This window comes from Coregonus clupeaformis, chromosome 16 (genome assembly GCF_020615455.1).
Source record: "Coregonus clupeaformis isolate EN_2021a chromosome 16, ASM2061545v1, whole genome shotgun sequence".
Classification (NCBI taxonomy): Eukaryota; Metazoa; Chordata; class Actinopteri; order Salmoniformes; family Salmonidae; genus Coregonus; species Coregonus clupeaformis.
In genome coordinates, this window is record NC_059207.1 from 31,314,125 (window position 1) to 31,338,505 (window position 24,381).

At 41.6% G+C, this 24,381-nt stretch overlaps 1 protein-coding gene across 1 annotated transcript in view; it reads right to left on the reverse strand.

Moving 5' to 3' along the window:
* The window catches only part of LOC121584906 (WSC domain-containing protein 2-like), a 96,363-nt gene extending 73,646 nt beyond the window's left edge, over positions 1–22,717 (reverse strand). The window contains exons 1-2 of the mRNA XM_041901148.2: positions 22,403–22,717; positions 22,152–22,234 (exon numbers count right to left, since the gene is read on the reverse strand). The gene's annotated coding sequence lies outside the window, so the exon portion shown is untranslated. The remainder of the gene's footprint in view (positions 1–22,151; positions 22,235–22,402) is intronic.
* Positions 22,718–24,381: the final 1,664 nt, after the last annotated feature.

Below are 24,381 nucleotides of genomic sequence, written 5' to 3' on the forward strand. Positions count from 1 at the left end.
GGTAGGGGTAGAGGTAGAGGTAGCGGTAGAGGTTGAGGTAGAGGTGGAGGTGGAGTTGGAGGAAGACCAAGAACAAGGAGAGTAATCTCTGATTAAATTCAGGCGACTGTGGTGGATCATGTGGTCAACATGGTTTGACCTTGAGAGAGGCTGGGCAGAGAGTGCAGCCCAATCTGAGCCGCTTCACTGTAGCATCCATCATCCAGACGTTCCAAAATGAGAATAGATACAGTATGTACTGCAGACATGGGACCTATCTACTACTTTTACTACTTGACAGTACAACATAAAGCACAGTAAAGACTGTAGATTCCAATACATACAGAAAGGGGAAACAGAGTAAATGTTTCATGTATTACTGTATGTATGAAATTGGGTGCTATACTACTTTGTAACATGTTTATCTTGTATACTGTACTACTGTAGTGTTTACTGTACTGTATGCTATTTTGTTTTTGTACAACTGAAAGACGACAACCACGTGGTGGTAGAACGCATCTATTTACAGACAAATAACAGGCTGCCATTGTGCAAATGGTTAATAATTCCATAAGACTGAGGAAAATCCAACAACAGATTATTGAAAACCCTGCCATCTTCCATAACATCAGACTGAGCTCATCAACCATAGCCCGCATCCTGCATTTGTGTTCCTTTCTTTTTTGAGTACACACAAACAATATACAGTATAACAACAAATTCTTAGTCTTTACACTGAAATAGGTTCTGATAGTAGTGATTTGAATATGCCACATTAGTGTGATCTCGTTTGTCACTAAGTTAGATTCATTTGATGTGTGTGTGTGTCTCATTTGTATGCAGAGTTTCATTTTGGGAGCAGGGAGTACATGATTTTGATTGCTGGGTTTAATTTTGTTTCTGTTTTGTGTTTTGTGTTTAGAGTTTTGAGTACCTGAGATGTAGTTTCAGCAAACGTGTGTTAACAATTGGGAAAAACTGTAACTCTTTTCTGGATATCTTCAGAACTACCCACAATGAACTATTTCTCAACGCCATATGGAGGATCTACTCTGTGCTAATGAGTTCGTATGCTAGCTCAGTAGCTAGCTCAAGTTGGCTAATGTTGGCCACACCGCATGCTCTTCACAGACTTTGTGGCTGTGTTATCTAGTGGGAACCCGTTAGCACTGCAGGCTCTGGTGCCTTCTTGCCGTGGGCTCAAAACGAAAGAGAAAATCATACCTGCTTGCTTTAATTGTGTAACTGTGGTACCTCGTCTGTTCTCCCTTTTGTTTTGTCAACTTTTTCGGCATGTTCTCTGTGTAGTAGGCTATGGGAGTTTTGTAACTTTTTCCACCTTGGCATAGTGCTAGCGCGCCAGCTGACGGACATCTGGAATCTATCTATTTTGGAAAATAGCTCATGTTAATTGGATAAATAGCTTACGTTAGCTGGCTGGCTAGCTTGCTAAGATAACTGCATATAGCTAACATTATATGATATTTGGTTAGATGGCGTTATGTATGTCCAAAACGTTGGTTTACTTTAATGTAGCTGTAAGCTAGGTGTTGATAGCAACTGGCTGACTAATGTAACGTTAGCAGGCTGGTAGGGCTAGCGTTAGCAGGCTAGTAGGGATAACGTTAGCAGGCTAGTTGGCTAGCAACCTTGCAAGTTGATTTGTAACAAAAAATGTATAAAGTATTTGCTTGTAAGTTGGCAGAAAATTGAATTGAAACCAGTATTCATGAGTGCAAATGATTTGGTTTAATTTGAAGTTATACATTTGAAGTTATTTCTGTTGGAATTTACATTATAGGTACATTACTTTTGTATTCTTTGGAATTCTGATCCGCTTTATGTAATAACTCCAATAATAGAAATGTAAGGTGTAACTTTGTATTGGGACTTTTGATGTGTATACTAATGCAAATCCACATGTTACATGTGTTTACATTTATGCTAACTACCCTTTAAGTCAAAACTGAAACTGAACATACCCTGTCTTCTTGGTAAGCAACTCCAGTGTAGATTTGATGCAACCACCACCATGCTTGAAAATAAGAATGAAAAATGGCGCAGCCATTTTACGGACTCCTGACTATTTTGTGTGTTTTTTTGCTTCTGGACATCATAACAGTGATCACTAGCTTCGATTTGGATGAAGATTTCTACTTCAATGAGTCGGCGGCACAGAACATACTGCTCACCCCGGACCAGGCCCTAATCACCGACACTCGGAAGAGAAAGAGACAGTGCGGGTACCCTGATGAAGCTACTGCGAGAGTAAATAATCTGCCTCTCCCCTTTGTTCTGTTGGCAAATGTACAATTACTGGAGAACAAACTCTGTTCAAGATTATCCTATCAACAGGACCTGAAGAATCCTATCATCGGGACATGAAGAACTGTAATATCCTATGTTTCTCAGAAACTTGGCTGAACAAGGACATGGATAATATTCTAACTGGTTTTTCTATGCATTGGCAGGAACGAACAGCAGCATCGGGTAAGCTCAAGGGGGGTGGTGTGTGTCTCTTTGTTAACAACAGCTGGTGCGCAATCTCTAATATTAAGGAAGTCTAGAGGTTCTGCTCTCCTGAGTTAGAATAACTCATGATAAGCTGTAGACCAAACTATTTACCAAGAGTTTTCATCTATATTTTTTGTAGCTGTCTATTTACCACCACAAACCGATGCTGGCATTAAGACCACACTCAATGAGCTGTATAGGCCCATAAGCAAACAACAAAATGCTCATTCAGAGGTGGCACTCCTAGTTGCTGATGATTTTATTGCAGGAAAACTAATTTCTACAGGACTAAGATCGAATCCTACTACACTGGCTCTGACGCTCTTTGGATGTGGCGGGGCTTGCAAACTATCACGGATTACAAAGGGAAACCCAGCCGCGAGCTGCCCAGTGATGCAAGCTTACCAGATGAGCTAAATGCCTTCTATGCTCGCTTCGAGGCAAGCAACACTGAACCATGCATGAATGCACCAACTGTTCCCGGACGACTGTGTGATCATGCTCTCCGTAGCAGATGTGAATAAGACCTTTAAACAGGTTTACATTCAGATTACCAGTTCGCATACCACCCCAACAGATCCACAGATGACACAATCTCTATTGCACTCCACACTGCCCTTTCCCACTTGGACAAAAGGAACACCTACCTGAGAATGCTGTTAATTGACTACAGCTCAGTGTTCAACACTATAGTGCCCTCCAAGCTCATCACTAAGCTAAGGACCCTGGGACTGAACACCTCCCTCTGCAACTGGTTCCTGGACTTCCTGACGGGATGCCCCCAGGTGGTGAGAATAGGCAATAACACAGCACGCCCCCATTCACATTGACAGGGCTGTAGTGGAATGGATGGAGAGCTTCAAGTTCCTCGGTGTCCACATCACTAAGGATCTTTCATGGTCCAAACACACCAACACAGTAATGAAGAGGGCATGACAATGCCTCTTCCCCCTCAGGAGGCTGAAAATAATTGGCATGGGCCCTCAGATCCTCAAAAAGTTATACAGCTGCACCATTGAGCGCATCTTGACTGCCTGCATCACCACTTGGTATGGCAACTGCGTGGCATCCGGCCGCAAAGTGCTACAGAGGGTAGTGCGGACGGCCCAGTACATCACTGGGGCCGAGCTCCCTGCCATTCAGGACCTCTATACCAGGCAGTGTCAGAGGAAGGCCCTAAAAACTGTTAAAGACTCCAGCCACCCAAGTCATAGACTGTTCTCTCTGCTACCCCACGGCAAGCGGTACTGATGCACCAATTCTAGAACCAACAGGACCCTGAAAAGCTTCTACCCCTAACCCATAAGACTGCTAAATAGTTAGTTAAATAGTTAAACAAATAGCTACCCGGACTATCTGCATTTATCCTTTTTGCACTAACTTTTTTGACTCATCACATACGCTGCTACTACAGTTTACTATCTGTCACTTTATTACTAGTTATATGTACATATCTACCTCAATTATGTCTTACCCCTGCACATCAACTCAGTACTGGCACCCCTTGTATATAGCCAAGTTATCGTTACTCATTGTGAATCTATTATTACGTTTTACTTTTCTATTATTTCTTTATTTTCTTTCTCTCGTCATTGTTGGGAAGGGCCCCTAAGTAAGTATTTCACTGTTAGTCCAGACCTGTTGTTTACGAAGCATGTGACTAATACAAATTGATTTGATTTGAAATAAGGAGGTAGTTACTCAGTGACTCTTTGCATTTAGGCCAAAAAGTTGATTTCTTTGTAGAGTTTTCTTGCAGTATAACTTTAGTGCTTTGTTGCATACAGGATGCATGTTTTGTAGGATTTTTATTCACTATATTTACATTGTTCTTTTCACTCTGTCATTTTGGTCAGTGGTTCTCAACTGGTTTTGCTTCAGGAACCAAACTGAACCAGGTTGTCTTAGTTGCGACCAAATATTTGCATTGTGAAAAATAATCACCAAAATACAATCTGGAAAACTATTTTTAATGGTATATTGATAGTAAATGTAGCAATTATATGACGAGGGAACAATATTCCCACCTCATTCATTGTCAATAATACAATTTTGCTCATATGTTAACAAACACATTGGTTTGAGATCAAAAATCAACCCAAATTGCACTACTAATAGCTCTACACTGACAGACTGACCAGGTGAATCCAGGTAAAAGCTATGGTCCCTTATTGATGTCACTTGTTAAATCCACTTAAATCAGACCCCTTGAAGGGGAGGAGACAGGTTAAAGAAGGATTTTAAAACCTTTAGACAATTGAGACATGGATTGTGTATGTGTCCCATTCAGAGGGTGAACGGGCAACGCATTTTCCCGTGTGTATCAAGAATGGTCCACCACCCAAAGGACATCCAGCCAACATTACACAACTGTGGGTAGCAGTGGAATGCTTTCCACACCTTGTAGAGTCCATGCTGACTGATTGAGGTTGTTATGAGGGCAAATGGGGGTGCAACTCAATATCAGGAAGGTATTCCTAATGTTTTGTGCACTCAGTGTATATGGAAAATACTGTGATTGAAGAACAATTGTTCAGAGATTAAATTATTTTAAAATGTATGTTCATTATAATTTCTACACTATTTCTACCTGGTTTGAGTCGTTTAAGTTCAGATTTTTATTTATTTAGTTTTTCTCAGACACCCGCGGCCCATTCAAAACCTCCCTCGACCCAAATTTGGGTCACGACCCACCAGTTGAGAATCGCTGATTTAGGTAATTATTGTGGAGTAATGACAATGTTGTTGATCCATTCTCAGTTTTCTCCCATCACAGCCATTGAACTCTGTAGCTATTTTAAAAACACCAAAGGCCTCATTGTGACATCCCTGAGCAGTTTCCTTCCTGTACTGCTTGAATCTGTTCAGAAGGACAACTGGGTGGTTTAATACATCACCCACAGCATAATTATTAACTTGACCATGCTTAAAGGGATATTCAATGTCTGATTTGTTATTGTTACCCATCTACCAATCACTGCCCTTCTTTATGAGTCTTTCAAAAGCTCCCTGGTCTTTGTAGTTGAATCTGTGCTTGAAATTCAATACTTGACTGAGGGGACTTACAGATATTGTATGTATGGGGGACAGAGGAAGGGGTAGTCATTCAAAAATCATGTCAATCCCTATTATTTTACACAGAGTGAGTCCATGTAACTTTTATGTGATTTGTTAAGCCAAATTTTACTCCTGAACAAATTTAAGCTTGCCTAAACATAGGGGGTGAATATTTATGCAACGACTTTATTTAAGTGATTTAATTTGTATTAATTTGTAAAAAATTAATAAAATAAGAATTGTCTTTTCATTTTGACATTACAGTATTTTGTGTAGATCAATGACAAAAAAATCAATTAAATCCATTTAAATCCCACTTTGTATCGCAACAAAATGTGAAAAAAATCCAGGGGGGCTGAATACTTACAATACCCATGTATGTGTTGTGTGTGCATTGGCGAGTGGTGTGATATATAATATAATATAATATAATATGCCATTTAGCAGACGCTTTTATCCAAAGCGACTTACAGTCATGCGTGCATACATTTTTTTTTTGTGTATGGGTGGTCCCGGGGATCGAACCCACTAGCTTGGCGTTACAAGTGCCGTGCTCTACCAGCTGAGCTACAGAGGACCACTGATATGAGTGTGTGCTGCTGCTGCAGAGGGGAGAATACATGCAGCTGGGCTGCAGACAGGCAATATGACAGCTGCCGAGCCGTGCTGTGGGTTCACAGGACTGAGGAAGCTTCTGTACTGCAGCCTCTCTCACAGGATGAATACAATATGAAGTGCACATAGCACTCCAGTCCCAGCTCAAACGCAGAGAGAGCGAGAGAGAGACATTGAGAGAGAGAGAGGTGTAGTAGAGACGAGGAGGAAAATAGTATAAAAGTTTCAAGTTTTAATGTCACGTGTACACGTACCGTGAAATGCTTTTCTTGCAAGCTCTTATCCCAACAATGCAGTAATCAATATCAATGTAGTGCTATAAAATAAAGAAAAGTAGAACAAAAACACACAAGAAATAAAAATAAAAATAATAAGAACACGAGAAAGTAAGTAAGCTATATACAGGGTCAGTTCCAATACCCTATTTACAATGTGCAGGGATACAGCCTTATTCTAAAATTGATTAAATAGTTTTTTCCCTTCATCAATCTACACACAATACCCCATAATGACAAAGCAAAAACAGGTTTTTAGAAAGTCACACAGCCTTTTCCCAGCCCAGGTATAATCATACCAGCAACACTTGAGGTTACATTCCCCATGACTAGCAATAGCAATTAGGGTTGCAAAGGGAGGGTATATTACTGGAAACTTTCAAGGTTTAACAGTAAACTACAAGAATGTTGGTATATTTCAAGGATTTTATGTAATCATCACAAGACATCTAGTGGCCCTTTTGGGTTCTTCAGATTATCACAGGCGTCTGTAATTATCTCTGGCCCTCTGTGTGGCCTTATCACATGTAAAATATATGAAATAATTAAATAAGATGATAATATATATATATATTTTTTTTTTACAAATGACAAAGCTTTAAAACTTTATCCTAAATATAACCCATCAACTTAGTGAATACCATTCGTGTTTAATATGAGGGTTTAAGCATGAAATATTTTTTTTTTAACACATTTATTTTACTATGTCAATATGTATTTGTTGTCAATGTTTTGGCGTCAAACTGGTGGCTGGTTGTGAAAAAAGTAAATAGTTGGACGAGTTGCAGAGGTAATTTAAAATAATGCCATTGTTGATTAGATGCTTTTTTCATTAATTAGGCTATTTTATTTTCAACCATATGGTCTATCTACTAGAAACTCATGGACACTATGGACACAGATATACAAAATGAATACTATCTATGAATACATTTTAAAAAAAGTTATTAAATGATAAATTACCTAATTATGATAGATTGCCATAGATGTTCTGTTAATTACCAACAATACTGAAGATTCTGACAACTCTGGTAAATTACCAGTAGCTTTGCAACCCTAATAGGAATATAGCACTCCCAGCCCTGGAATCAGTCTAACCTTGCAGCAAGGTCCATGTGTATGGGTGATTGCTTCCGGCAGGGAGTCAGTGAGGCGCTGAGTGAGCTGAGTCATCCTCAGAGCACATCTATAAGTGACCTGTTACTGACAGATGCACAGTTACCACAGAGTAGAGTAGACACAGGAGCTGATGGGAGCCATCATGGCATGGTCCCTGGCTGCCACGTGGCCGACCAGGCACAGTGTAATAATGTGACACTCCCACACATCTCACCAGACTTGTGTGACTTCACTGACAGATGGATAATGAATATATGCCTTGTGAATGGAACCTGCATGAGCGTGCTTACTGATCCCCACCAGACCGGAAACTAGGCTAATACTTAAGACATGCTTAGAGCCTTATCCTATTTGATGTTTCTAGTGCAGGAGCCAACTCTTCGTATTAGAACAATGTGAAACGCTAGCAATGGCGGGTCTTATTGTAAATAGACAGAGCTTGGCTACTGCCTTACATTACATTACAAAATCCTAGTCAAGCATAAAACATGTTGTAAGAACATTTAAGGTTCTCCGCACCCTTCATGTACTTGTTCCCAATGGTGCACACACGTTTAACTACTTACCCATGGTAATTACACAGCGGTAACAGGCCTACTGTATGTAGAGAATCTTAGCAGGAACAGTGGGATGCACCCCGTGATTTTGCCAGGAATTTCACTTCACAGCATTCGGACAAAGCTGCATGGAAGCTGTGACAGCCCAATTAGGGCCCAGTGAGCAGAGAGGAGAGGAGATCTGAGGCTGCTGCTGCCTCTCCCTGTACAGGCTGGAAGAGAGACCTACAGGGGATCTCTTCTCTTCTCCCGTGTGGCTCAGTTGGTAGAGCATTGCGCTTGCAATGCCAGGGTTGTGGGTTTGATTCCCATGGGGGACCGGTACCAAAGAAAAAGTATGATAATGTATGCACTCACTACTGTAAGTCGCTCTGGATTAGAGCGTCTGCTAAATTACTCAAATGTATATATCCTTTATCAGACCAACCACTGGTGTTGCATGGGAGGGAGGCAGGGAGTATTATGAGGAGGGCTTCTGAATATGGGTTTAGCTCCGCTGTGCCAGTCCGTTTCCTACTGTCCAGATATCTCTGGGTGGCATTGCAGATTCACCATGGTTCTCTACATAATTAAGCCTTAAATTGGTCAAATAGATTATTGTGCATGAAGATTATTGTGAACATGAGGTATGTGTAATTTACTACAGACCATACTATAGTTGCATTATTTTAACAGCAAGGGGAATATCTGGGTAATATCTGCATCGATGACGTCGTCCCCACAGTGACCGTACGTACATACCCCAACCAGAAGCCATGGATTACAGGCAACATCCGCACTGAGCTAAAGGGTAGAGCTGCTGCCTTCAAGGAGCGGGACTCTAACCCGGAAACTTATAAGAAATCCCGCTATGCCCTCCGACGAGCCATCAAACAGGCAAAGAGTCAATACAGGACTAAGATTGAATCGTACTACACCGGCTCTGACGCTCGTCGGATGTGGCAGGGCTTGAAAACTATTACAGACTACAAAGGGAAGCACAGCCGCGAGCTGCCCAGTGACACAAGCCTACCAGATGAGCTAAATCACTTCTATGCTCGCTTCGAGGCAAGCAACACTGAAGCATGCATGAGAGCATCAGCTGTTCTGGATGACTATGTGATCAAGCTGTCTGTAGCCAATGTGAGTAAGACCTTTAAACAGGTCAACATTCACAAGGCCGCAGGGCCAGAGAGATTACCAAGACGTGTACTCCGAGCATGCGCTGACCAACTGGCAAGTGTCTTCACTGACATTTTTGACATGTCCCTGACTGAGTCTGTAATACCAACATGTTTCAAGCAGACCACCATAGTCCCTGTGCCCAAGAACACTAAGATAACCTGCCTAAATGACTACCGACCCATAGCACGTCTGTAGCCATGAAGTGCTTTGAAAGGCTGGTCATGGCTCACATCAACACCATTATCCCAGAAACCCTAGACCCACTCCAATTTGCATAGATCCGCAGATGATGCAATCTCTATTGCACTCCACACTGCCCTTTCCCACCTGGACAAGAGGAACACCTATGTGAGAATGCTATTCATTGACTACAGCTCAGCGTTCAACACCATAGTGCCCTCAAAGCTCATCACTAAGCTAAGGACCCTGGGACTAAACACCTCCCTCTGCCCCCAGGTGGTAAGGGTAGGTGACAACACATCTACCACGCTGATCCTCAACACGGGGGCCCCTCAGGGGTGCGTGCTCAGTCCCCTCCTGTACTCCCTGTTCACCCATGACTGCATGGCCAGGCACGACTCCAACACCATCATTAAGTTTGCCAACGATACAACAGTGGTAGGCCTGATCACCGACAATGATGAGACAGCCTATAGGGAGGAGGTCAGAGACCTGGCCGTGTGGTGCCAGGATAACAACCTCTCCCTCAACGTGCTCAAGACAAAGGAGATGATTGTGGACTACAGGGGAAAAAAGAGGACTGAGCCCACATTCTCATCGACGGGGCTGTAGTGGAACAGGTTGAGAGCTTCAAGTTCCTTGGTGTCCACATCACCAACAAACTATCATGGTCCAAACACACCAAGACAGTCGTGAAGAGGGCACGACAAAGCCTATTCCCCCTCAGGAGACTGAAAAGATTTGGCATGGGTCCTCAGATCCTCAAAAAGTTATACAGCTGCACCATCAAGAGCATCCTGACTGGTTGCATCACCGCCTGGTATGGCAACTGCTCGGCCTCCGACCGCAAGGCACTACAGAGGGTAGTGCGTACGGCCCAGTACATCACTGGGGCCAAGCTTCCTGCCATCCAGGACCTCTATACCAGGCAGTGTCAGAGGAAGGCCCTAAAAATTATCAAAGACTCCAGCCACCCTAGTCATAGACTGTTCTCTCTGCTACCGCACGGCAAGCAGTACCGGAGCGCCAAGTCTAGGTCCAAAAGGCTTCTTAACAGCTTCTACCCCCAAGCCATAAGACTCCTGAACAGCTAATCATGGCTACCCGGACTATTTGCATTGCCCCCCCACCCCACCCCACCCCAACCCCCTCTTTTACGCTGCTGCCACTCTGTTTATTATTTATGCATAGTCAATTTAACTCTACCCACATGTACATATTACCTCAATTACCTCGACTAACCGGTGCCCCCCTCACATTGACTCTGTACCGGTACCCCCTGTATATAACCTCCCTACTGTTATTTTATTTTACTGCTGCTCTTTAATTATTTGCTATTTTTAAAAAAATCTTAAACTGCATTGTTGGTTATGGGCTTGTAAGTAAGCATTTCACTGTAATGTCTACACCTTTTGTATTCAGCGCGTGTGGCAAATACAAATTGATTTGATTTGATTGTAACTTGTTACCAAACAGAGCCCGAATTAATCAGGCAGAAACTGTAGCTCAAAACAAAAAGATACATTATTAAATAAATGCAGTGTTTATCTTTCCTCCCACATCATCCAGCGCTCATCAGCCTAAGGAGCCATTAATTACTTTAATATGGGAATTAATTTGCAGAATGGAATATAATACTGTGGAAATCACCAGGCTTTGGTAGTTGTGTGTTAAATATCAATGGGGCTTTGGCTCAGCATTACCCCAAGATAAATTGCTCTCTGAGTTAAACACTGGCGCCAGTAACTACAATACATCTCCCTTCTCCAAGACGCAATGAAAGTGGAACCAGAGAACTAAAAGTCTGTGTTTTAGGAGGATTGGTGTTGGCAGATGGCGCCCTCTTGGTAAACCAGGTAGAGAAAACAGGTTCCAGTACTTTCACGCAGACGAAGGCTTGTTTGTGTGTCAGCAAGTTCAAGAATTAACAAGAGGGTCTGTTATTGTAGGTCAGCAATTACAATTGGCTGATGTTCTAATCTCTATGACTGGCCATATCTCAAGGTCAGCCATTCATTGACTACATAATGGACTGTTCTTTCTTTCTTTCCCCTCACTCTAATTCTCTAGTCTCCCCACTCTTTCTTCTTCTCGCTCTCTCTCTCTGTCACACACGCACACATACACTTCTTAATGTCGAGCCCTCAAGCTCCCCTTGGCAGTTAGTGTTGGTCATTTACAATGATGTGAGAGTCAGCCTGAATGACACTGTAGAGGACAGACAGGGAGTTGGAGGATGGAGCAGAGAGCTGGCGAGACTAAGAGGAGCCAGTGCTAATACCACATCTGGGACCTGATTCTTAATCAACCCTGAAAACTCGGTAACACTTTATTTGACACTTAGCGTCATAACAAGTTATGACACGATCATAACCATGTCATAATTTGTCATAACAGCTGACATAACTTGTCATAACCTGTCATAATATGGTCATAACACTATCGTGACATATATATTTAGACCATTTGTAACATATATTGCATTATTTTATGGCTGGTTATGACACCTACATTAGAGTGTCAAAACCCACAAAACCTACCATACAAGGCAAAACATTCCATTACACCGTAGCCTACAGTATGTTTGTTATATAAAATTTTCTGAAATTGACCATATTAAATTATCATTGTAATTGCACACAAATTGATGTCAGACATGCACCTGTTGTATGGGATGAATGCAGGAGCAGGACAAGACACCCTGTTTTTGACTGATGACTGACATAAGGACATGTACGTGATAGGCCTATCTGGCTTATATGATTATGATGGTCATAATGTTTCTTGACAGTGTCATAAAGTGTATTTTCTAAGTCCAAGTAAAGTGACACGTGATGGTCATAATGCTTCATGACAGTGTCATAAAGTGTATTTTCTGCAAGTTATTTAAAACATGATGTAAAAACATAACTGTAAATATAATTAATTACTACAACAACAAATGACTTAAGAAACAGGAAAAAAACACATTTGAATAAATGTGGGTTTTGACACTCTTATGTAACCAGCCATAAAATAATGTAATATATGTCACAACAGGTGTAAATATATGTGTCATGCCAGTGTCATGACCATATTATGACAGGTTACGACAAGTTATGTCAGATGTTATGTCATAACGTGTTATGACGCTGGGTGTCAAGTAAAGTGTTACCGAAAACTCTCAGCATATTCTCGATTTCATACGTCATAATTCTGTTTTTATTGGTTTCTGTGAAGTTTCACATGACAAGGCATGAATTGACGGCCTTGGGAAGGTCCTTCTACAGTGGCTGACTGTCGGACCTAATCAACCATTTTGGGTTAATAACCATGTGTGTGTCAGGAAAGAGCTTAACAACATACTCATTATCTACTTCAACTCTGCCAACTGAGAAGACCTGGCATCAACCTCACATAACCAGTTGATTGATGGATGATGTGAATTCTGGGTATTATGAGCATACAGGTACTGGTCTGTCCTGATGACTTCCTCTGTAATACAATGTCTAATAGATGACTGACAAAGCCATATGAACAAATTCAAATCATCAAAACACAATACCAATTCAAGTTCAATTATCCAATAAGGACCGGAGAGTATGAGCCTGCTGAACAACATTACAGTATATACTGTAAACAAGCCTCTAAACACAACTGTGGATTCTAAACACAAGTGGATTCATTGTATCTCCACACACTGACTAGAAGTGTTAGAGTAATGACCTTGGTTAATGACGCTAATGATGACAAATCATCTCCTTGTTTCTGTGACGGTGCATGTGTCCCTGCCCTTTCTACGGTGTCCCGCATTCATCCATCGCCATGGGATGCCTCTAACACTGCTGATCCATCATCCTTCCTCCTTGGCCAGGCAGACACTGTTGGAGATGTTAACAAAGTAGAGTGACAGACTCCCCATCGCGCAGGGAAAAACACTTGTGATTCACTGACAGCTACATCCCAGCATGCTGGACCCCCAGCCACACACCACCACCACCCCCTTCCTAAAACCATACGATAGTCACGGGCGGGTGGGCTAAACAACATCCTCTCCCTCAGTGCCTTGCTGTATCTGCGTCTGTTGGAGGATGCCCAACGGAGAAGCAGGTGTTACTCTGAGTGGACAGGTCTGGGTTCACATCCTTCAGAGAGGGGCGTGAGGAACATCTGTCCACACACTGGCTCTTGAAACTCCTCATAGAGCATCAACATTAGCATAACCAAAACATTAAAGCGTTTGATGAGGATGAAATGTATAAAGGAGACACGTAAGTATGCACACACGCATGCACAAGGTCATACCCCATTAGGACATCATCTTGTTACTTAAATCTTGTATTTGCGGGTTTTCCCAACCCCACAGTATGGCCTTTCCCCACACAATGTTACCCTACCACCTGTCCAGACAGCTATTACTTGAGTATTATTTACTGAAAAAGCCCACTGTTGTGGATTATCCCGGTCAAGGCAAAAACTCTGGCCAAGATATGTACGCAGCAAGGCTAGCCCTCCTCAGGCCTTCCCAGTAACTGATCTGTTCCCAGGCCTTCCCTATTGCAGATAATCCCCACTCCAAAATCATCTTGTCCTTTGAGGAAACATTAGCAGGGAAATTGATCATTTTCCTCTGTGCCACAAAGGAGAACAAGAAACATATAGACCTTTTTAGTTGCTTTTTGAGGAGGCACGGAAGTGAACCCTGGAACCCCAAAGAACTTCCAGTGCATTTGTAAACATCTGTTCTGTCACGGCTGTAAACAGCTAGCTAGCTAAGCAAGCTAACTTAGTCTAGTTGTTTTCTCAAGTTGACCATAGTATTCACGGGTGGGATGGTCATTATGACCGGCGATGAAGCTATTTTTGAAATGTACGTTTATAGATTTCCCAACGAAGCATCGCAGCGGGCTGCATTGCCAGCATGGATAGAAACGTTAGCAGCAGGAGGTGGCGGCACCAGGATGATGTGTAGCACATGGGTCAAGTTACCATATATTCTAGGTAATGTCAGCTAGGATAGACAGCAATCCAATATTTGGTTTGTTTATGACACAAACGTAAGCTTGATCTGCTAAAAACAACAATGTTAGCTACCAAGCTAGTAGCTAAGCTAGCTAGCTAATGAACAGATTTCCAGTCCCAAAAAGAGAACTATGACAATACAAAAACAGAATTGCAATGAAATATCAAATGTTGTATCTCTTGAGAATAATTACCGAAGTCCTGAACTAATTTCTGTGTTTCCTCAGATACAGAGACCTGTGAAAGCTGCTAAACCCTGTCCGCGGATGAAGGTCCCAAAGAAAGTCCCAAGTCCTGGAGAGACTGAAGGGGATATCCATATCCATATACAGTGGGGAAAAAAGTATTTAGTCAGCCACCAATTGTGCAAGTTCTCACACTTAAAAAGATGAGAGAGGCCTGTAATTTTCATCATAGGTACACGTCAACTATGACAGACAAATTGAGAGAAAAAAAATCCAGAAAATCACATTGTAGGATTTTTAATGAATTTATTTGCAAATTATGGTGGAAAATAAGTATTTGGTCACCTACAAACAAGCAAGATTTCTGGCTCTCACAGACCTGTAACTTCTTCTTTAAGAGACTCCTCTGTCCTCCACTCGTTACCTGTATTAATGGCACCTGTTTGAACTTGTTATCAGTATAAAAGACACCTGTCCACAACCTCAAACAGTCACACTCCAAACTCCACTATGGCCAAGACCAAAGAGCTGTCAAAGGACACCAGAAACCAAATTGTAGACCTGCACCAGGCTGGGAAGACTGAATCTGCAATAGGTAAGCAGCTTGGTTTGAAGAAATCAACTGTGGGAGCAATTATTAGGAAATGGAAGACATACAAGACCACTGATAATCTCCCTCGATCTGGGGCTCCACGCAAGATCTCACCCTGTGGGGTCAAAATGATCACAAGAACGGTGAGCAAAAATCCCAGAACCACACGGGGGGACCTAGTGAATGACCTGCAGAGAGCTGGGACCAAAGTAACAAAGCCTACCATCAGTAACACACTACGCCGCCAGGGACTCAAATCCTGCAGTGCCAGACGTGTCCCCCTGCTTAAGCCAGTACATGTCCAGGCCCGTCTGAAGTTTGCTAGCGTGCATTTGGATGATCCAGAAGAGGATTGGGAGAATGTCATATGGTCAGATGAAACCAAAATATAACTTTTTGGTAAAAACTCTACTCGTCGTGTTTGGAGGACAAAGAATGCTGAGTTGCATCCAAAGAACACCATACCTACTGTGAAGCATGGGGGTGGAAACATCATGCTTTGGGGCTGTTTTTCTGCAAAGGGACCAGGACGACTGATCCGTGTAAAGGAAAGAATGAATGGGGCCATGTATCGTGAGATTTTGAGTGAAAACCTCCTTCCATCAGCAAGGGCATTGAAGATGAAACGTGGCTGGGTCTTTCAGCATGACAATGATCCCAAACACACCGCCCGGGCAACGAAGGAGTGGCTTCGTAAGAAGCATTTCAAGGTCCTGGAGTGGCCTAGCCAGTCTCCAGATCTCAACCCCATAGAAAATCTTTGGAGGGAGTTGAAAGTCCATGTTGCCCAGCGACAGCCCCAAAACATCACTGCTCTAGAGGAGATCTGCATGGAGGAATGGGCCAAAATACCAGCAACAGTGTGTGAAAACCTTGTGAAGACTTACAGAAAACGTTTGACCTGTGTCATTGCCAACAAAGGGTATATAACAAAGTATTGAGAAACTTTTGTTATTGACCAAATACTTATTTTCCACCATAATTTGCAAATAAATTCATTAAAAATCCTACAATGTGATTTTCTGGATTTCTTTTTCTCATTTTGTCTGTCATAGTTGACGTGTACCTATGATGAAAATTACAGGCCTCTCTCATCTTTTTAAGTGGGAGAACTTGCACAATTGGTGGCTGACTAAATACTTTTTTCCCCCACTGTATATGCTATTGGTTTACTGTTAGAATTTGTTGTAGGACTACAAAAATACTGTTAAAAGTAACAATGCATAGACCTAGAACATGCATGGCCAACCAGCTACTGGGTGTGCAAGTTTCTGTTCCAGCCCAGCCCTGACATTCTGCTTATTATTTGTATTTAATTCTGCTACATTGACTCAGATCACACAGTCGGTGGATGAGTTACACTATCGGTTTTGATTCTGTTCCTCAATTATTTTGTTATTTTCTGGTTTTCGTTTCTGTTCCCTTAACTGGTTACAGGGCCTTTTGCAATTATAACAAATTATAACACATTTCATGCAATTGTCCTTATTTTGCCATGGGGCAGAGAGAAAACAATTGCAGTTTTAAAGCTAATTTCCTGCAATTCTACCCGTTTTGCCAAAACTTATGCCATGTTAATGATATCTGAGTGAGAGTAACTAACAAAATCAATGGGGCCCCCCTGGAGGTCAGGGCCCCTGGGCACCTGCCCTGCGTGCACGGTCGCTATTCGGCCATGATTAATACAAGTTTAGATACAGTAGCTGGCTAGACTAACTTAACAATGTAAAAGTTGTTAGCTGACATGGTAATTGAGTGACTGTCAGTGACTGACATAACAAGAGAAAAACTGCTGATGGACAACCAAATTTCGAAATTGCACCTTGTGTATTCTACTATTCTAAATCTCAACAGTAAGATTAACTTCCCAAATAAATAAATAAAATATATATATAGTTTTTGGTCGGGGGTCTCTTCATGGCTGATGGCTCTAAGCGACTGCTTATATCGCTTATGCATGGAGCCAGCCCTGGTTATATTAGAACCAATCACAGAGATGTCATTGTACATAGATGTTTCTGTCATTTCCCACAGACATGACATGACTGAGCCATCACTATATGAGTCCTACATCTCTACTTATAGAGATCATAGATGAGACAATGCCTAATTTACCTGTCAGAATTTGGAGGAATGAAACTGTTTTCATTCAGATGATGGACATGTCTTATTCACTGTTCTTTACTTCAACCCCTGATTTACCTCTTTATAACTGACAGGCCATAGATCTGCTGTTCTGTCTGTCTATGATTCTTATTCTGCACCAAAACAGCATTTGACAATGAGTACAGAGAAAACCATTAACTCCCTGTGCCACTTCACTGAGACACTGCACTGATGAAACCCAGAGAACAGTAAGGAGCCATTGTCCACATACCAGAGCTTAAGCACTCAACACTGAAGCTCTGTTTTTATAGCCAGGCTATTTCTGTATACACTCTAATGAGAATCTTGGCATCCGTTCATGATAATGAAATATCAATAGAGAGCACATCATCAAACATACATACAGTACAGAACAGTACAGTGCCTTCCCATAACGCAGCAGGGTTCAGAGGGTTTCATTGCTATGACCAGCTCAGCCATGGATGTTCTCTTTTATGTCAGCTCCTCTGGTGATATTCACAGACCAGAGCCACTGGTTATGATCCATGAGGAGTCACTGAGAGTTCACCAAGAGGATAAAGAAGGAAGCCATATAAACTCTGAAGGAATTCAAAGCCTTCTTCTTCACTATGCTGCTGCTGCTGCTGCTGCTATCTGGTCATGGCTCTACAGAGAGCTGCATATCTGAGGGGCTTTAAAGTGTTCCATTGGGCTGGGTGCTAAGCCTGCTAGCAATAAACCCATACTACAAAATACTGTACCATGCATGTTATTACCATGGTTAGTTACCATGTAGGGTGACCCAGCCCCCAAAGTGACTATTTACACTGTATGCAATGATTCCTCTGTGTTGTGTTAGTTATTCAACATTCTCTGTGTTGATCTCACCAACCCCCATTGTCACACCTCTGAGAAGCAGAGATTATGTTGTCTTTACAGGTCTGTAGGTCTGACATCTGATTGGAGGTTAACTAGTAATGCTGTTGGTCAACAACTCAGATTTTGAATCCAAACAACTGAGGCTTATAAAAGGTCTTAGATTCATTGTCTCGCTCTCTTTTTTGTTCCTGATCTGCGCTGGTAAGATACAGTCTCTCCTCTTTCATTATAATAATAATATGCCATTTAGCAGACGCTTTTATCCAAAGCGACTTACAGTCATGCGTGCATACATTTTTGTGTATGGGTGGTCCCGGGGATCGAACCCACTACCTTGGCGTTACAAGCGCCGTGCTCTACGGGCTTTGGCTATGGGCTTTCGCACAAGCCATGGTTTCTTTGTCTCTCTCTCTCTCCCTCTCTGATCATGCTTAGAATAATGCCTTGTAATGCTTGTTAATGCTTTGTAACTTAAGCTTCACGCCTTGTATGTAATTTCATTCATTTTACAAAGTAATTAAATACACTTGTATTTAGAATTCCATTCTCAGACATTTAGTGATTGCCTATTACTGTAACTCAACTATAGTCTCTTGCATATTGCTAAATCATGTCTATGGAGTCAGATAATTCATTTAATGGGCCTATTGCTTAGTCTTATTATGAGTCGCATGTGAGGTATATATAATATGCACATATAAAATATTACTTCACTACAACCATTCCATTAACAGTCCTTGAGAGCACCTGGCTGCCTCTTTTCCCTGTCTAACTGCAAGGGGGCGAGAGGAACATTATTCAGATATACGGTTGCTGTTTGGCACAGCATCACTCTGAATCCAAACTCCCTTGAGCATTCCTGTCTCTAGCCTGTCCCCCCACTGTCTCAGACTCAGGCTAGTAGATGGCTGCAGGGTGGGACGGCTACTGCCAGCTATACTAAAGCTAGATAATGATTTCATTTGTCAAAATGAGTGACTTGTAATTCATCCATTTCTTCTAAATGTACAAGGTGTTGACACATATATAATATATACAACTTGTCATTAATAGTGGGTGCCCGGTTTTATACCCACTTTCTCCAGAGTGTAATAACTATAGGCTACTGGATTATGGCAGCAGTCTGAGCAATTCCCAGCATTAATAACTGGGCAGTTCAGCAGCCTTGTGATCATTTTTAAAGACTTGACATATTGCTGTTCTGTTATTCTGACCCAAGAAAGTTAGGGTTAGGGTTAAATGTGGGAATGTTTGCTCACTTCCAGTACTGAATAACTGTGCCTCAGGAGAGCACCTGCTGACAGATGATGCTTCATTATGAATACCACCGAATATCACTCAGTAATTTCCCCATTACTGAGCTGCCACAAAGGGGAATACATCTAACACATCTCTAACCATGTCATTAGCCCCAGTAACAGAATAACAGAGGATGAAGGAAGGGAAGGCAGGAGGTCAGGAAGGCAGAAAGGCAGGCAGGTTTCCTCTGCTCTCTGAGGTGGATCTGCAAGTCATTCTGCTAGTTAAACATTAGCAGGAGGGCTCTAATGAAAGTCTAGCTGCCTCACACTTTGGGTAAAGTGAGAGTGCCGATGTGTTGATTCTCATGGCCACACAATATTTACATAGAGCCAGCCCTCCAGAACAGGCAGGGGGATAATTACATGCAGCCTAGCTGAGCCACACTGACTGGGCATGATTACACACACTGAGATGAGTTGGCTACTGGTGCAGAGGGCACTCTCAAATTTCCATTAGCACACTTAACTAATCCAAATAAACCTTGCATGTATCAGGTGTTGTGAGATCCAGAGGAGCTGATCGTTTTACACAAACACACACACACACACATACACACACAAAATCAAACAACCTCTTCCTGACTTGACTTTGTCTAATTTATTACAGACTATAGACAGCTCCTCTTGGTTTGTGCGAATATATGCATGGATTTAATGGATTTAATTGTAATTTTTGGCAACGATTTACACAAAATACTCTGTAATGTCAAAGTGGAAGAAAAATTCTAACATTTGTAAAGAAATTATGAAAACTAAAACACTAACATATCTTGATTAAATAAGTATTCAAGCCTCTGAGTCAATACATGTTAGAATCACCTTTGGCAGCGATTACAGCTGTGAGTCTTTCTGGGTAAGTCTCTAAGAGCTTTGCACACCTGGATTGTACAATATTTGCACATTATTCTTTTTCAAATTCTTCAAGCTCTGTCAAGTTGGTTGTTGTGTTTTAGGTTATTGTCCTGCTGAAAGGTGAATTTGTCTCCCAGTGTCTGATGGAAAGCATACTGAACCAGGTTTTCCTCTTGGATTTTGCCTGTGCTTAGTTCTATTCCGTTTATTTTTATCCCCCCCCCAAAAAAAATCCCTAGTCCTTGCCAATGACAAGCAGCCACCACTATGCTTGAAAATATGAAGAGTGGTACTCAGTGATCTGTTGTGTTGGATTTGGCCCAAACATAACGCTTTCCAATCAGGATATAAAGTTCCTTTCTTTGCAGTTTTACTTTATTGCCTATTATTGCAAACAAGATGCATGTTTTGGAATATTTTTATTCTGTACAGGCTTCCTTCTTTCCACTCTGTCATTTAGGTTAGTATTGTTGAGTAACTACAATGTTGTTGATCCATTGTCAGTTTTCTCCTATCACTGCCATTAAACTCTGTAATTGTTTTAAAGTCACCATTGGCCTCATGGTGAAATCCCTGAGCGTTTTCCTTCCTCTCCGGCAACTGAGTTAGGAAGGATGCCTGTATCTTTGTAGTGACTACGCGTATTGATACACCATCCAAAGTGTAATTCATAACTTCACCATCCTCAAAGGGATATTCAATGTCTGCTTTTTTTTTTTTTACCCATCTACCAATAGGTGCCCTTCTTTATGAGGCATTGGAAAACCTCCCTGGTCTTTGTGGTTGAATCTGTATTTGAAATTCACTGCTCAACTGAGGGACCTTACAGATAATTGTATGTGTGGGGTACAGAGATGAGGTAGTCATTCAAAATTCATGTTAAACACTATTAGTCCAAGCAACTTATTATTTGACTTGTTAAGCACATTTTTACTCCTGAACTTATTTAGGCTTGCCATAACAAAGGGCCTCTATACTTACGGACTCAAGACATTTCAGCTTTTCATTTTAAATTAATTTGTAAAAAATCCTAAAGACATAATTCCACTTTAACATTATGGGGTATTGTGTGTAGGCCAGTGACACAAAATCTAAATGTATTCCATTGTAGATTCAGGCTGTAACCCAACAAAATGTGGAAAAAGTCAAGGGGTGTGAATACTTTCTGAAGGAACTGTATATGAGAGTCTGTTGGTATAAATAGAACAGGCATCCTGGTCTGGTGTGGTGGTAATGGTAGGCCCATTAATAGGCCCTCTGGGAAATCTTGAAATGTCTGTTGAAATTTTGAGCTCAATGGCAATGACTCTCTCCACCATTATCAGTGGTAATGGTCTCTCACCACCACCACCGTTAGTAGGCTTAAAAAATAATGGTATACTTTTAATAAACTAAAGGCTATTGTAGGCTACATTCAGATATTTGTTTGACTTAAATTCATGTCAGTGGCCCAGTGGCCCAGCATACATAAAGATCCAAGGGGAGAGGGGGTTTGCTGGGTTTGCAAAAATTACACTACACTGTCTAAATGTCAAAACAATTGTGATGGGGCACTTATCAATGTCTCAGATGCTATACAGTAGAAACCAGCTAATAGAAACATCCGTTATCCAGTAGAAATCTGCTGGTCGATGTTAAATCCTACAATAGAAATCTGTTTATAGAAAATGGCCATAATAGTCTAGTAAAATTCTATATCTGGTAAAACATTTTTTAATTCAATGTTTGACAACTTTCGTTGAACTAAATAAAAGATGATAAGGTCTGTAACCTACCTCAAATAGGAGTCATGAGAGAGACATCCAAAGGAGAGTTGAATACAATCCATTACCGCATATTCGGTAATCTTTGGCTGAACCTAATGCACGGGTAACAGAAAGATATAACTCTGAAATAAGAATTGGTCTGATAACAGCTCTCATGCACAATCTTGGTCCCCGCTCTGTGAAAATTCCTCACAATATCAAGATAATAGATCCAGTGGTAGTCTAAATGTTGAGATAGGGTAACTAATTTATGAATTCACCTTAACGTCCATGCGTCTGTCCTCTGTCAGTGAGTTTCTCAATCCCGTTACAAACCAATCTTGGTCCAGTTCAATAAAGCATTCATTGGATGCTGCCACACGTTTATTTACAAGGAGAGAAGAAGGCGGAATATGGTCCTTGAAGCAAACCAAATTATGTTGAACACGGCAGGCGGGAGACTATCCTTTCCATACACCGCTGTCATCTATTTGGGTCAAAGCCGGTATGATGCAGCCAGCGTGTCGCGGTGAGACGACCTGTCTATTCCTTCCGTGTCCAGACCGCCTGTCAAACAGCCCTGCGGAACGCGCACACCACAGCGGTAACCGAGTTCTGCGCTCCACGCAGGCGGATAGCACTGCCTACTGTATTTAAAGAGACACAGCAGAAAAGACTAAGGGCGCAGTGACTGTGCATTTCACTGTGCGTTTTGCAATAACTACTTTTTCTGTTCCATATATTATAAACAATATACTACACCATACATTTATTTTTTTATCCTTCAGTATTTATGTATGGCTCATGTCTAGAATTAATTATGTGGGGCAGGGCAAGTAATGGTCACCTTGACATGATGACAGCTTAGCTTCTGCTATGTTATGTCACAACAGAGCAATACACCAAAACATCATACATCTCATTCTGTTTTCATGAAAACATACAGTACGAGTCAAAAGCTTGGACACACCTATTCATTCAAGGGTTTTTCTTTATTTTTACTATTTTCTACATTGTAGAATAATAGTGAATACATCACAACTATGAAATAACACATATGGAATCATGTAGTAACCCAAAAAGTGTTAAACAAATCCAAATATATTTTATATTTGAGATTCTTCAAAGTAGCCACCCTTTGCCTTGATGACAGCTTTGCACACTCTTGGCATTCTCTCAACCAGCTTCATGAGGAATACTTTTCTAACAGTCTTGAAGGAGTTCCCACATATGCTGAGCACTTGTTGGCTGCTTTTCCTTCACTCTGCAGTCCAACTCATCCCAAACCATCTCAATTGGGTTGAGGTCAGGGGATTGTGGCAAGGTCATCTGATGCAGCACTCCATCACTCTCCTTGGTCAAATAGCCCTTACACAGCCTGGAGGTGTGTTTTGGGTCTTTGTCCTGTTGGAAAACAAATGATAGTCCCACTAAGCGCAAACCAGATGGGATGGCGTATCGCTGCAGAATGCTGTGGTAGCCATGCTGGTTAAGTGTGCCTTGAATTCTAAATGAATCACAGACAGTGTCACCAGCAAAGCACCCCCACACCATCACACCTCCTCCTCCATGCTTCACGGTGGGAACCACACATGCAGAGATCATCCGTTCACCTACTCTGTGTCTCACAAAGACACGGCGGTTGGAACCAAAAATCTCAAATTTGGACAGATTTCCACCGGTCTAATGTCCATTGCTCATGTTTCTTGGCCCAAGCAAGTCTTTTCTTCTTATTGGTGTCCTTTAGTAGTGCTTTATTTGCAGCAAGACCATGAAGCCCTGATTCACGCAGTCTCCTCTGAAAAGTTGATATTGAGATGTGTCTGTGACTTGAACTCTGTGAAGCATTTATTTGGGCTGCAATCTGAGGTGCAGTTAACTCTAATGAACTTATCCTCTGCAGCAGAGGTAACTCTGGTTCTTCCTTTCCTGTGGCGGTCCCATTGAGAGTCAGTTTCATCATAGTGCTTGATGGTTTTTGCGACTGCACTTGAAGAAACTTTCTACGTTTTTGAAATGTTCCGTATTGACTGACCTTCATGTCTTAAAATAATGATGGACTGTCGTTTCTCTTTGCTTATTTGAGCTGTTCTTGCCATAATATGGACTAGGTATTTTACCAAATAGGGCTATCTTCTGTATACCACCCCTACCTTGTCACAACACAATGGATTGGCTCAAACACATTAAGAAGGAAAGAAATTCCACAAATGAACTTTTAAGAAGGCACACCTGTTAATTGAAATGTATTCCAGGTGAC